Below are 16,972 nucleotides of genomic sequence, written 5' to 3'. Positions count from 1 at the left end.
TTAAGTTGAAAATAATTTTGCACTACTTGCTATGATTACATGTTGACGGAAAAAACAAATTATAATCGATTTTAAGTTGTTTCCAATGAATTATTTAGGGATTACAAATAATTTGTAGATATTCTTAATTCTTAGATAATTCGAAAATATCATCAAATACATTAATTAAAAGTTATGGTTGAATAATAAATAATACTAGTTTTAATAAAAACCCAAATACCTATAAGCCAAAAATCTAATTTTATCAACTATAAATTAGATATATGGTGTAATTAAACTGTTATATTAAACACGGTAAAATAAAAGGGAACTGAGTGTAGAATATTGCAATTCATCTGTACTGTACTAACACTATCAACTATAACAGCGAACAGTGGTTCTCAACCAGTATACAGCGAAATAATCGAAAATATGTTTTCATACACAATTTGTAAGTGTAAAGTCCACCATGATTATTAAAAAACACCAAAGGGTGTATCAAGAAAAAAGTTGAGAACTACTGCTCAATAGTCTACAGAAAAAAATAGAAATATTAAACTCCCCATCATCAGCTGATCATTGTTTACACTTCAAAGTTGTGATACAGCTGATACTTAGAAAAAAAAAAATACTTGTATGGTAGACAATTGTGAATAAATATTCAAATTTTATTATTTTTATGTAGAAGAGGCAAATATTCAAATTGCCTTGCCTATATCACTGTTAAAATTATCATAATTTCAAAAATGTTTAGGAATATATTTCATACTTAACATAGTATTGTATATAAAATGATAAATACAAAAGTTACTAAGTCTGTTAGTTCTTACAGAACCAATTTTGTTAAAATTTGGTATGGAGATAGCCATGACTTGTACCATAAAAAGACATAGGGTTATTTGTTTGGCTTCCTTAATCATCATAACAACACTACTGAATGTGAGCTAAGCTGTGGAAGATGGATAGTAAATAAAAAATAATAATAATAATAAATATCTTGTCAATATATATTTTCCCTTATATTGTTAAATCTAAAATTACAATTAAAACAACAAAAAAAAAACAGTCTCCATTCATAACTAAATTTATACAAAAAATACCTATTTTAAATCACCATTTAATAAAATTATTATACTATACAAGGTTTTGTACACAATTGTTATAAAAACTATTCTTTATATTAACTATGATATAAATAGATAAATTACCACAATAATTAATATACATGAACAAGAGAAGGTGAATTTGGCATTTGATGAATTAAATAGGTAGATTATTAATAAAAAAAAAAAATCACAACATTGTTTAAATTATTTTATAGATTTTTAAGCGCTTACTAATGTTGTTGAATAAAGAAAATAATGATACTTTCACTTACTGTAAATAACAGTTTAGGTTAATGGTATTGGTCCATTCACTTGAGTTATGCACACATTATTTACAAATTACAATATATAAACTTAAATAGATCTTTATAACAATATGAGGTTTAAATAACATTTATCAAATTAGTTTTGATAAAAAAAAAAAAAATTGTACATATTATCATATTTTATAAGACTTTACAAAACAATTTAATTATTTTCTTGCTGAATGCTGACTAAATAAAACAAGCAATCCACAATAAATTTGCAAAATGAGTTTGTTAAAAAAAAAACATACAAAATATATACATGTGTGAGTACATTGATAATAACATGGCATCTTAAACTACCCAACAATAACTGGTACAGAAATACAATTTTGAATAGTATTTACACAATTTTAGTAATATTTAGAATAAGGTAACTTTAAAAATCTATGGTCAACTAGGCTCTAATTTTAGTATTCAGAAAGACATTGAGTGGATTGAAAGTTTTTTTTAATTTTTAAATAATTAAATAAATTAATACATCTAATTTTTAATAGTTAATAAAAATAATAACAAAAATTTTGATACCATGTTTAAACAATAATTATGAATTATAATGGGTCAAAAATGTTTATCAAAATGCTTGATTAGAAAAACAAATTTCAAATACTTATTTTGTTAATGAATATTTTTAATGATGTGATGCAAATTTTTTTTTTTGTTGATTAAACATAAAACAAATCAATGATTACTACAATATATTTATATGAAAGAGTTTATTTGTTTACAAATAAACTTGATATTAAATAAATAAAATAGATTAGTATTAATAACATTGATCATGTTTGTTTCATCTACAAAAATGTAGGTATTTACTTTTTATATTTTATTCATTAAATGTTAAGTCAGACTGTAAATTTATACTTTGGACTAGATGATCTAAATTATAGGTTTGCTAATTGATAGTTACCAAAACAATTTTATGAAAAATGTGAAATGTCAAGTATAAAACTTTGTTCTGAAATCGCAGTTAATCATCAGTTACCTATTATTACTTTATGAGACAATTGTAAACAATACATGAGTATTAATCTGAACAACTTATAAACAGCCTAATAACAATTTTATAAAAAGGAACCAAATATATATTATTATGGACATAGCGTGATCAAATTAAACCTCTCAACACAATCTAAACTTGGGGCTCCTGGAAGACTCTTCATCCGATTCATAATAATACCTCTGTTTGGGAGAGAGACCGATCTGCAGTCGGCGAACTGCTTCTTTGATAAGACTGCCCTCACGCAACAACTCCTGCAGCATTTCGTATGGGTCGTCGTTGGCCTCGTCGTCATCGTCATCGCACCGACACGGTCGTCTGGCCGCACAGGAGTCGCAAGCCACCGGCCTGGTCGTGTAGGGTTTCACCCTCGCGAAGTGGGTGGTGCGGTGACGCCTCGACTTGAACCCCGATAACCGCAGATTTTCTTTGATCTCGGACACCAGATGTTCTACGTCCAACGACAGCAACTTTGGCTTTTCGGCGGCTGCCGCTGCAGACGTCATCACGTCCCTGCTGTGCATCGTGTCGCACATACTTACGGGAAACGTCGTATCGTCGTCGTTGTCGTACGCCAATCAATCGAGGGCGCGCATCAGATCGACGTCAAAATATTTTTTCGAAACGGTTTTTTTCCGACAGGCGGGCCTGATGATAACCGCGGCGACGGAACAAGGGCGTGTGTGTGTGTGTTGGTCGTCGCAAAGGGAACAGCTAACTACCCGGTTTAGGTGGTTGTTACGTGACGATACGTGTGTACTGTACAGTGTTATTATTATTATTATTACACACAACAATATCGTTTTACGTGACGTAGTTGTCGTACGGGTGACCACCGCGGAGGAGAATTAATTTATAGTACGGACTAACCGGCACCGATGTCGGTTTGCGTATGTGTGTGTGTGCGTGTCGTACGTGTGCGTGTGTGTGTGTCTTTCTCGAAATGGATCGTGGCGGCTCACGTCCGCGAGGTAGGGGTAAAAAGGAACGCACGCACGTACGCCCGCAGACGAGGCGGCAACAACTCTCGTGTTATTGTTTTGGTGCCAATGCTCGCAGACAAAACATCAAACGAACGACGTCGCGTGCGGGCGCCTCTGCGACCGACGAAAATGTTCTGATGTGCAGAAATCGGCAAGCGGTGGCCACGCGTTGTCCGCTTTTAACGACGTTTTTCCGACGAAAATCGGCCCTTACCACGACGGCGGCGGATCTCACTTTGAAATTGTCACACAGTTGTCGGCCGTCGGCCGTGTTCACAAAAATATGAAACAATATCGTTGTAAAAAAATATCGATGAAACAATTGATTATATGATTATTATTGCTTTCGTACGATGTCGCACGACGGGTGTCCGCGTCTGTGGCTCTGTGCTGCCGAGCGCTGGTCGACTGGCGAGAAAGAGAGAGAGTGATGACGACTGGAGCGGTGTGGTGCCTGCTGGTGGCGGTGGTGGCGATGGTAATGGTGGTAGTGGTGGTGGTGGTGGTGCTGCTGGTGGCTTGGTGCTGCACTGCTGCTGTTGCGGTGCGGGCCAAGACGACGGTCGACGGGACACGCACACGCCGGGTACACGTATGGGGCCAAGGTTATTTCGTCAGCCGACAAACACCACCGGCGGCAGCAGCGGCGGGAGAAACGTAAACACGGCGGCGGCTGCCGAACGGTAATATTCGGTGTGCGTTGTAAGAATATGTTGTTGTTTATAAACACCGCGAACGATCCGGCAACGCTGCGGTCGTCGCGCCGTTTTGTACGCGCCGCGTTGCCGGTCTTCTGCCACCGGTTATGTTAATCTATTCTTCTTCTGCGTTTGTAACACGTTGTAACAATAATAGTAATGTGTTTCCACCAATGTGACTGTTTGGAGGGCGGGGCGCGGACGGGTCGCTATAATGCTATATCGTTATTATTAATTATTATTGTTATTATTGTTTTGTTATTGTTATTATTACTATTATTACTATTATAATCGTCATAATCATCATATTTTTTATCGTTATATTATTGAATGCTCGAAAAACACCGACGTGCGAAATGTATTATAACGAGTAACGACACTAAAAAGAATGCCCATTATTTTGGCCTCTTGAAGCGGCTTATTCACACACGGGAAAAAATTATTTCATACAACGCAGTAGTACGCGAATTAATGAATATTAAAATTACTTGCCAATAATCACTATTATGATTATGAACGATTTTTAACTTAAAAAATACGAGCATTGCATTATGTAATCTTAAAAACGCACACACTTATGAGGCGTTTTAATATTTTATTATTTTTTTTCCCCAATGTCCATCCGTGTAATCTGAGAGGATTTATGGGACGAATATTGTTCGACGAATAGTCATGATATGTAGTAAAGTACCATTATAGCTTTAGGTAACACCTGTTAAATGAGTCACTGCACGCTCGGCAATTTAGTTGAAACTTAAAATATTATGCACTACTGCGTAAAACACCAGTATTAGGGCCCACATAATATTTTTGGCATACAAGAAAACGAGGAATCCATTAAGTATATTATAATATAATAATAATAATAGTAATAATAATAACATGTTGCGGTAATGGTGATGTGTACACTGTACAACTGCACACACAATTCCTATTGGCTATTAACAGTAGGTATTACAATTAAAATGTTAAAATTAACGTATCTATTCGTGAATTACATAATATTTTAATGGTCAATTCTAAATCGTAGTAACCACCATTTTTTTTTTATAATGTAAAAGGATTACTTTTTTATTCATTTGTTTTTGTATATATATGTATAAATAATAAATTCCATCAGCTATTATTCATAGATAAGATAACGTTCCGTTAGCTATTACACCTCTACCTACCCATACTTACTCATGATTGCTTGAATACATGATATTGAGATTGACGTATTATTTATTAATGTATATTGTATATATTATCATAAAAAAAAAACTAACTTACAATAAAAATAGTGATTTCGATGAATACAATTTTGTTGTTTTGATAGAACTAGTCAAATCATGTTCGAAAAACAAACGTGTAAATATATTTAGATATAATAGTTATAGTTATAGTTATAGTTTAGATTTAATCACTCTAATCCAACACCGTATTAATTACAAACTGTTTAAAATCTCTTTTCGGTTCATCAAAATTGTAATTAATTATTAATACTGAATGAATATGATAAAGACGTTATAAAATATTTACCAATGGCTAATTAATATTTTATACATTTATTAAATAACAAGAATAAACTGGTGAGTAGGTATAGAAGTTAAGTACAACATATACGTTTTCAGTCGTATTTTATAAGTCTTGAATTGTGCATAGCCTATCATATGTGTAGTGTACATATGTAGACATAATATAGTATTTTTATTGCATTGAATATAGATTATAGATTATAAAATATTATTTTACGATAAAGTATAATATAATACATACGTAATAATTAATACAATCGGCACTTTTATTGTTATTTGTAAATGTACTAAACCATATAATTTTAGCTTCGTAGTAATCTTAATATTAATCTTTGATCCATGAATAGGCACGAATACAATTTAAAGTACTCGAGGTTTTTCTTAAACAATTCATAAATAAATTGATAACTTATCTAAATCAAATTAATTCATCGGGTAATCCAAATAAACAATCATTATTCATTAATATTATCTTACAAAATGATAACTTATATAAGACATAAATAACAAATACTGAAGTACCTACCTACAAAATCAAATAATAAATACTTAATTCTAAATTATTTTCAACAACATTAGTTGTTAAACTAATACGTATACATGTTAAAATTATATGATATTACATTATATTATTTTGTATACATTTTTAAACTAACTTAAAGCAATTAAGTTTTCATGGGAATATGGTAAAAAAAAATGTAAATTAGATGTATAATATATAGTCACAATAAAGTAAAATTGATAAATTAATTTTACGTTATAAGTGATAATAATACATTGTATCATATAACGTAACATTGTACTTAAATATATTTAAATTTAAAAAGCAAATTAGTAATTTTTTGTTCAACCTTAGTATGTCCAACGTTACGTGTTGTTCATCGTTTTCAAGATGATTTGAAAGCGATAATTAAGGGGTTTAGGATAGGCAAAACTAACTACATTTCATGAGAAATATTGATATATGAGACGATATGTTTGACACAAACTAACCTAATCCGACGAAAGGAATTAGGTACAGATTATGCCCAAATCACACTAATATACAGAGTTATTCACCTAGCGTGTTCATCGTTCATTCACACTTTTTCCTTTAATAATATATTTATTCGAATTTTATTTATTTTTTTTTTTTAATTCTGAAGTATAACTATTATACTTATAAATCATATTTTCAAATATTTAGATTTTTTATACTATTTAAGGATTATGCTACCAGTAGAGATAGAAACTTCTTTAACAAATGAGAGAACCGCTATTACAGTAAATTGTTAATCGGCCAATTTTTTTTTTTGAAAATATTAACACACAAATACAGGACAGACCTTGAATTGAAATTGCATAAAATATCTATGTATATAGGTATTTTAAATTGTAGTCTTCATAGTATAATAAAAAAAGAGTAAAAATCGGAATTTAAAAAAAATTAATTAATAAAAAAAAAATGAACATGCTAAGTGAATCATTCTGTATAATATAAAAATCAATAAAATATGGAGTATTTTCATCAAATTTAAAATAATTATACAAATCAAAACATTTTATAATTAAGCAATTAATAATCTACACATGTGTAATATGCAAGTATTTATTATACAAAAAAAAACTAGTGACAACGATTCGAATTACTGTGAAATATATTCAAATGACAACATTGCTGGTAATAGGTATGATTTACGACACTGTACAAATTGTGATTATAATTAATAAATATTTACAAATGTATAGTCAACTGTATATAGTACACACAGGATGTTTCATCAATCATGCTGACACCCATTTTTAATTTGATAAAGAATTTATTAAAATTCTGATTTTTGGAAATAAAGAATTTAAAGACCATATTTTCAAATTCTTAAAATATTTTGTATTTTAAGTAATGTTATAACTGTTCTAAGCTTATAAGAATACGAATTTCTGTTTTTTGAAATGAAAACCTTGGTGAATCATCCTGTATAATATTATATCTACGTATCTATGAACGGCCTGAACGGTTAACTGAAATCTTAATTAATGCAGCACTAAAATAAATTGTCCACACTCCACGTAGCTTATTACAAAATAATAAATACCAATAGGCAACAACTGGTATCTTAATTAAATATTATTATACGAGTTTACTGCGTAACTTTGTTTCAAACTAATACAAATAGTTAGAAATAACCAGAATAAGTAGGTAATTAGAAATTATGATTAAAATGTATTATTATGCATGCACTTATACACATTAATAAATGAGCAAAGATTTTTTTTATCATACATAATATTATATAATATATTGATATTACATATTATATATTTATATATATGACATATATGGGGGCACTTTGCCACACTGCTTCTTTTGTACAGACCATCACCCGACCACCCTCTACTCAAATGAAGTAAAATATCTTGAATTAATAATCGACATTTTAATTTGCGCATCAAATTTTTAGGACAAACTCAAAAAGCTGAAATCGATAAACATTACTTACTAAGGCCACTTATAGGTTCCAAGCTCCAAGCTAACATTAGTAACATTATCTGCTAATCTTATATTATATATACAACTCTCTTACAACATTTATGGGTGTAAGACGTTATTGTTATCTATGGCTTCATGAGAGAATTATATCCAAGCCTTCCAAAATATTTTCTATCGATTAATCACAGGAGCTCCATGGTATTATGTCTTTAATAACTCAATAATAATAATGACTTAACAATTTTTTCGATCGATAAAATGTCTACTCTTTATTACAAACGTTATATTTTGGATATAATTGTACAGTTGTACACGTATCTATTATATTTGGTCAAAGCAACCCAAATTACTGAGTTGAAAATATATGAAATTTACATTTAATTCCACTGGCAACACCACGCAGGATTGACTAGTTATTTATAATCAAACCAAATATTTTCAAATAACGATATTTTCAGACAAAAATATATATACAAGTATTATCAAAAAGTACTGCAGTTTTTGAGCAATTGTCAAAAATTTGAATTTGTATTAATTGTTAGTACAATTTAGGCTATCTGGTTAAAAATTGTGTATTTGTGTTCGTCTATAGGCACCAGTATTTGAAAATATCTTTAAGTTAACACATTATACGTAATTCGGGAGGAAAAAATAAGCGAAGAAGCTAAAGCTCTTTTTAAACATTCTATTACAATATAAATCAAAATTATTTTTTAATAGATAGTAATTTATTGTTATGGAAGCTTTAAAACTCTCAAAATTTAACTCTAGTCGGGTGTATTAAAATTAATTATTTATTTACAAGTTTAAACAATTTAAATTTGAAAGTTAAAATTTCTAATATGATTTAAATGATATAATATGACCACTGAATATTTTATACCAATTAAATATACATTAAACCAAGAACCGTCTAGCCGTCCTGCAGATATTATTAGCCAGACCACCGGGAATCTCCAAGCTGTCTCTCAACTCTAACTTAAAAAACCATAATTTTGATTGCAAGTCATTATACTTACCAATTACTATTTAATGTTGTCTTCATCTTAAGACATCAGTTTTATTATTTATTTAATAACTATTTAAAAGTTTTTAATTATTATACTATTTATAGTGTTTTTACTCAAATATTTCAGCTTTATACTTAGTATATAATATCATTTATGTACTCGTATAAGTATTATAATCCATGGTTTCCAAATTGACCAAATTGTAGGTACGCTAAAACTGAACAGTGATCATACGATAGTACGGAACATTTATTTGGTTTTTTTTTAAATTTTTCAATGCTTGTGGTGAATCTAATATTATTTTATATTAATTATTCAATATCAACTATAAATTATAACCAATAATAATTATTATTAATTGTATAATATACATTTTTGGACATTGTAAACAGTTTTATTTTTTAGGCTATAATACTATTGTAATTGTTAGTGGTATGTGACTGATATACGTACGAGTAATAAACATGAATGGTACTCTAAAAACAAAGTTTGGTAACCTCTGAATAATTATGATGTGTAAGAATATTTTACTAAGTAAAAGTAATAATGGTGGTAAATGGTAATATATGACATACGTATTTGGTATACGTACCAACGAAGACGAACAATATACTATCAAGGCATCAACTGTAGCAACTTAATACCAACAGGCAACAACTATGTATTATTGCATCATATACTATCATAGTATATAATAGGTACACACTTTTATATACGTCATATTGTAAATTGTAAACCTAAAAAAAAAAACGCTTGCCAAGTCAAGGATCGGCATTTAAACTTTCTTGATTTTCAATTTTTAGAAATTTATTAATTGTATGCTATATATTTATTTAATGTATTTTATTTTCGTTTTCATTTAGTGAGATAGATCCAGTAAAGATTTTCAGAACTTTATATTTTATAGTTAATTCACTACAAAGCTTCAAAAAAAAAAAAAAAATTAAAACACATTTTATTTGCCGTTTTTTATGTTTTTCAGCTTTATAGCTTTGTAGTGAGTTAACGATTGAAGATATAGTTCTGAAAATCTTCACAACACTTCTCCTAGCCAAAGTGAATCTAACAAGACCCTATAAATAACAAAATCCGTTCTCCAGTTTCGGTAATCTACCACGCTTATTGAAAATCTAGCAAAAGATAACTATATTTTTTTGATTAGCTATCTATCAATCAACTTTTTAGCTATAATAGTTTTGGAGAAAAGTTAAAAAAATAGAAATTTAATATTTTGTATTTATTAAATTATTGTAGATTCATTTAGGATTCAACCATTTCAAACCGTTATATACCACTTGGGTGTAATATCGGATCTTTCTTATTAATATTTTATGTTAAAGCTAGCTTAATTATCCATCTACTCATTACAACTGAGTTATATTTTTATTGTTTTCCTATTTAACAATAATTCTTGAAGTTTTAAAAATTCAGACTTTTTTCATTTCAATAACTATACTTGATTAAAAATCAAGAAAATAAAAATATACATAGAGCAACAATACAATCACAATTCACAGTTATAAACAATTATGTATTTATTTGAAAAAAATAGTACTTAAATCGTATACGTAAATATTATTATTTATCTGCACTGTCTTAAAATTCGTTTATTCTGAAGCCAGGCACGTACACAAAAAAAAATTTCGGGGGGGAGGGTTTACAAAATTTAGCAATACAAATTGTGCCGCAACATAATAAAACAATTTGTTCCTCATTAATCGAAAATATTACGGGGAGGAGTTGAACCCCAACCTCCCTCTGTATACGTACCTGTTTGAAGCAAGATATAATTGAAAAAGTTCAGTGTATTTTTAATTTATTTTAGTGTTAATAAATTTGTTTTTAAACATCTAACATAATAATATGGTGTTTATTTATATAATTATATAAATCATTTATATCCATTTAACTTAAATAATACCTATTAAGTAATTGTTAATTAGTAATTATATTTTATCCTATTTTTGGAGGATAAAATAAGCAAATTAAAATCAAGTATATAATAAACTATAAACAGACTATTAAATAAAACAATTCCTATTAAATATTTTAATGGATTTAGAATTAATATTGAATATTATACCACTAATACCAGTTATCAAATAACTACTAACTAGGTATATAAATATAAATAGTTACAGTAACTATTGAAACATTAATTAAGAGTAACGATGACAGTGGCTATATTTATTATTTCTTAGAAAAATAATTAATGCAATCAATTTGCAAGTAGTTGAATGCACGTGGTAGGTATTAACAATCAAGAAATAAAATAATTGTAGATACTTCTAAAATCTGATTTCATATTATTATGTGCAGTGTCGGCCGACGGGGCAAGAGGGTTGAATAGTAAGACAAATAACTTTTTAACGATTAGAGGTGCTAAAATGTTGCCACTTATTATAAGTAAAAAAGTTATATACCCTCTCCAAAATATTCTAAATATTAAATATAAATCTTAAATTAGTACCTAAATCCTTCTGAATTTCTCAACTACTTTTTTTTTCTTGCTTTTTAGTTATTTAGCCCACCAGCTACTTTGAAAAATTTAAATGGATGTCCAACAAATTTTATTGTATTATTAACATACAATGTTTTTAAAAACCATCATAAATAAAACAAAATTAAAACCAAACCATAAATTGGAAAATTAAGGAAAACATTACAACTTTTTTTTTATAATAATTGGCATACACATAAAACAAATTGTATAATAAATATTTGTAAACAACAGTTCTTAAACATACAACTCTTTTAATTTCTTGTTAGTTATATGAATTTGTGTATACTATTTTTTATGCACTACAAAACTCATATACATTAGGTATACACCCTAGCATTTTGAAATTAAATGGATGCATACGCCCGTTATCAAATGACAAGTCAATTTATTTTTATCAAAAAATACTATTGTATACTGTATATAATACTACCATAAATAGTATTAAAATTTGCATAAGTACTGTGGCACTGAGCACGCACTTCAGGTAGTTCAATAGAGTACCTACTGCAGAGTGTGCAAAGTCTTTCTGATATAATTCTATTAAACAAAAGAATATTTCATTAAATTATTTATATTTAAATTGCAGGTATATTTATTTATAACTGTTTAAAAAAAATAATGTTTTGATGTATGAGTGGATAAATCAAATTATTTAAATTACTTGTTTCATTTACAATCGGCGCTATTGAGTTATATAATGTAAATCAAAAATAAAATGCAATTATATAGTCTGTCGTGAGTATGAACGTCTCCTATTTTCTGGCCGATACCCGATATATACATACATATATAAATATTTTTTTAATTTATGTTGTAACCACGACAACAATTATTATTGGCTGTTGGAAAATAAATGTTATGTACATGGAGATTGTATTTATTATTATATTTTAATTTATGAACAAAATAATAAATAAAAGGAATAAGACTACAATGGTATATATATATGTACTATATATTTAGTACAATTTAATAACATTAGTCATTATTAGGTTGATATAATGGTATTAAATTAGGCCATACAATTTTGATAATTTTAAGAATTTAAAAACTGTTTTGATGCTGTCTGGATCGGGGCCTAATGTTTCTTGAAGGCTGTCGGCTATTTCGAGGTTGGCTCTGATGTTCCTATGACCTATAGTTTCAATAGTAGCAGTGACAAATGATGTATTTGCCTGTGAATGTTTCTCTGCAGCATACAGATTTACTAAAATAAATAATAATATGTATGTAATAACTAATAAGTGTACAATTATAAAGTTTTGCGAAAAGTTGACTTAGTCCCCCAACCAAGTCTTAGAGCCCCCCTGGGTGAAAATCATAACAATAATCATTCAATAAAAAACATTATCAAACAATTCAATAAAACAATAAAATAAAATTATATTTTTATAACATTTTGATTTTTGAGTTCAATTTATTTCAGCTGGTGCAAACGCATATCTTTACACCTGCTATATATTGCCAGGGAGTGCAAGTGCACCGCCGTGCACCGGCCCTCGTATTTACGCCACTAGGCGCCACTGTACCTATATAGTTGTTAATAATTGAACGGTCCTGCGTGTCTTAATTACTTACTTTATACAGAACATTTAGATACCTATTTGGCTACTTATCTGTTTTAATAAAAATATTTTCTCCGATTTCCATCATTAATAACAGCTTTAGAATTTTACGTTCAAAGTATAATAGCTTTTGTACTGGAATTTCAAAATATAGGCTACAATATCATCGCCCATTTATGAATTCAATATATTTTTGATTTGTGATTGATCAAAATTCATAATTCAAATAAATCCATAAAAATTATAATTTGCAACATTTTAATTTTACTGATGTAAATTTTACTTATTAATTAGTAAACATAGTGTATAATGTATAATGGGTTACCTTTGGACATTTTTTGCTATAGTAAAATTTGTCCAAATTCAAACGACTATCGCCAAAATTCATTCTAAAACCATGTTGACATTGTTGCGACTAGTACTAGTTTACGATAAATTCCTTATTTCAAATAGTCTATACCAGCGGTTCCCAACCTTTTTAGTTTTGCGGCTCATCGATTTTTTAAAAAAAATGTTGAGGCCCACCTATATACCTATATATACGTGAGCACACACACATAGATATATCATATATATACTATACATACGGCAATTATTAGAAATACAAGAATTAAATATTATTATATATATATAATAAAAATATGTAATAGGTACTTTTATTTTAAATATATAATATTTAATATTATATGGTTCACGGCCCAGTATCACAATGCTCGAGGTCCACAAGTGGGCCGCGGCCCATGGGTTGGGAACCGCTGGTCTATACAAACGGAATACTTTGCCAATGTAACCTATAGGCTATAGGCAGAAAATGCTTGTTCTCAATACATTATTACATATTATAAAAAATTTGTATAGTGAAAATCATTGGTTAAGTCATGCCAATAATGCATTGGCGCCAAAAATAGATGACATTTATGGCTTTTAAGATATTGGAACGAATTTCCATTTGCTTCACAGATGTCAAGACTCTTATAATGATCAGCTACCTGCCTTTATCTATATTAATGGATTATGGATATAGATAGAATTTTAAAATTTCAATATGAGGGGCCGGTGTAAGGACACCTGTTAGACGCCGGTGGTCGCAAAGCTTACAGTTTTTCACATAACTCGTACAAGTCGTACATGTATAATATGATATATCGTAAGTTTGAAATATATACAAATTTAAGTTTACTATAACCTGCTCAATAACAATAGTTTCTAGTTTGAATTATGAACGTATAATATTGTTAGACGGATATGAAACGGTATAATAATAATGTAATCAAATAAAATCTAAATGTCGAAATCAACGTGTTTGTGGTAGGTATAAAAAATTATTTCGCATAGAAACTGCTATCTGCTAATATTTCTAAGAGTTTTTTATACATGTAATATATAAATATAATATTTAATAGGTATACAGTATAAAATATATACCTACTGGCTCTACCTACTGAACACTTGAAAGTTCATTAGATGATAAATTAATGGACGCAACCACGGAACTACCGATGTGGCTATGTATAATGACAACCGGACAAGAGATATCTACCTACTGCTAGATAGTTATTATAATTTATATTCAAAGTATAACATGAAATGGAATGTTGTTGTCTTGTTGGTCTCAATGTGGCAATGTCCCATTTTAGTTTAGGAGCGGAACAACAAACATAACTTACTATTGGTTGAACAATAATGTGTTTTTCGTATATTTAACGTCAGATATGGTAATAATAAAAATGATTCAATCTTAAATAGGTATTGAATAACTTAGTACTTTTTAAAATAATCGGTAAAACAGAATATTTACACAACACCTGCAGTTATGGAAAGCAGATTTTATGTTGTATAGCTATCTAAAATATAAATCACATATTTATTTATACCTATGCATAATTTTTTTGAAGTTCAAAATTCTACTAAATTAAACATTTAAAAAATATTAATTGTAGGCCCTATGAACTTGAATCGTTTGTCATTACGTATTTAATATTATACCATTTATACCTACACCTATATTTATATCTATTATTAAATTATTTAAATTTTAACCTATAGATCACCAATCTAGTACATATTTTGACATCTTCTACATTTTTATGTATATCTCCTCATAAAAGAGTTCTCCATAATATTACGTAACATTATTATACAGAGATAGACGATGTTTTACCAACGCATAATTATTTGTTTTTAGAAAAGGTAACTTATCAAAAAATCTGTAGGAATTCGTTGGTCATACATACTATTAATCATTAATTCATTTTTCGTTTTACTTCTTAATAATTAATAATTAGTAGCATAAATTAAAATAGTGTAGACTGAAAAATGCGACAACCAGATAGGTGGACAATTTGGACCCAGACGGAATAATACTATTTAATTATTTGAAGGATATTCAATGACTTAATATTGTTGTAACTTTTAAAAAGTAAAAGTGATAGTAAATAGGTAAAATTTTATTTTAAATTGTAGCTTGTAGGTAGGTATTACCTATTTAAAATTAAATGGGTGCTTATGCTTAGTCGCTTAGGTATATAAGTAATAAAATATTAAAAATGATTAGTAATACATGTATTAATTCAAATTATTCAACTTGTTGAATTATATATTGGGAATAAATATTGTTGAAATAATAAAATGTAAGAACATTATATTATTACCTAACTAATACAAGGCAATAGTGTTATTTACCTACTTAAGCTATAAAGACAAATAATGATTTATCAAATCGATTAAATAATAAATTTACTATTTACTTATTTTTAAATTACAAATTGTAATTAAATTAAGATACCTTTTCCCAGTCTTAAATACTTACCTTTAAAAAGATAATTCGTTATTGTAAGGTAATAAACATAAATAAAAATAACACAAGGTCATTGAATCTGTAAAAGCAGGTTAAATTTTGACTCATCAAGGTATATTTGTGTAAAATACTACAATACCATTACGATTATGATTCAAGAATAAATATCATGTTATAAACTGCAGCTAGCAGAGGCAAACTGCAAAAATAGAATTCAGTCAGCTTATTATTTTAAGCTTAAAAAAAACTCATTAAACATAATTAGAATTAAAATAATAACAATAGTTTTAATTTAGTGTGAAAAAAAACATTTACCTATCAATTAAATGATAATATAATGTAATGTGTGATGTATAACTTTTAAATAATTATTTAGAATTAAATAGGATTGAACACAATAATTTCAAAAGTATTTTTAAGAAAATATAATGAAAAATAAAAAGAATACTAAAATATAACTTACTGAAATACATAAAACTTTTGTTTAGTCAAAATAACATGAAACAAGTTCACTACCTATTCGGTATTGAAGTTACTACATCCAACGACCCAAGTTGCTAGGAAACTAAAAACAGTGGTAACTTATATAATTTTATTTAATCATATATCAATTTTATTCTAAAATTAAAAATAAAATAAATACAACCTAATAATTTATTATAACTAGTCTAATATACATTTTAAATATTCAACTAAATCTTTATAATTGTTGCAAAATAAAGAAAACATAAAACAACTATGATGGATCTATTACTATTAAAACAAAACTAAAACGAATTGTCTTTACTTACAAGTATTAACAAATTTAAAAACAATCTACTATCAAGCTAAATATCTCTGGGAAAAATATTCCTCCTAAAACAAATAGTACCAGTACCATAATCAATAATAATATTAATAATAGGAATCATATATTTCAGTATCATATTAAATGTGCACGCATCATTAGCATTTTGTGACAAAAAAATATGTTTCAAATTCTGTATTAGGACAGTTTATTGGCAAGATTATGGTTTTGGTCCCACCACTTATCCCTAATTTC

The sequence above is a fragment of the Rhopalosiphum padi genome, chromosome 4, assembly GCF_020882245.1.
Source record: "Rhopalosiphum padi isolate XX-2018 chromosome 4, ASM2088224v1, whole genome shotgun sequence".
NCBI classification, from domain to species: Eukaryota; Metazoa; Arthropoda; class Insecta; order Hemiptera; family Aphididae; genus Rhopalosiphum; species Rhopalosiphum padi.
The sequence above is the reverse complement of the archived record's forward strand: the minus strand, read 5'-3'. Positions refer to the sequence as shown.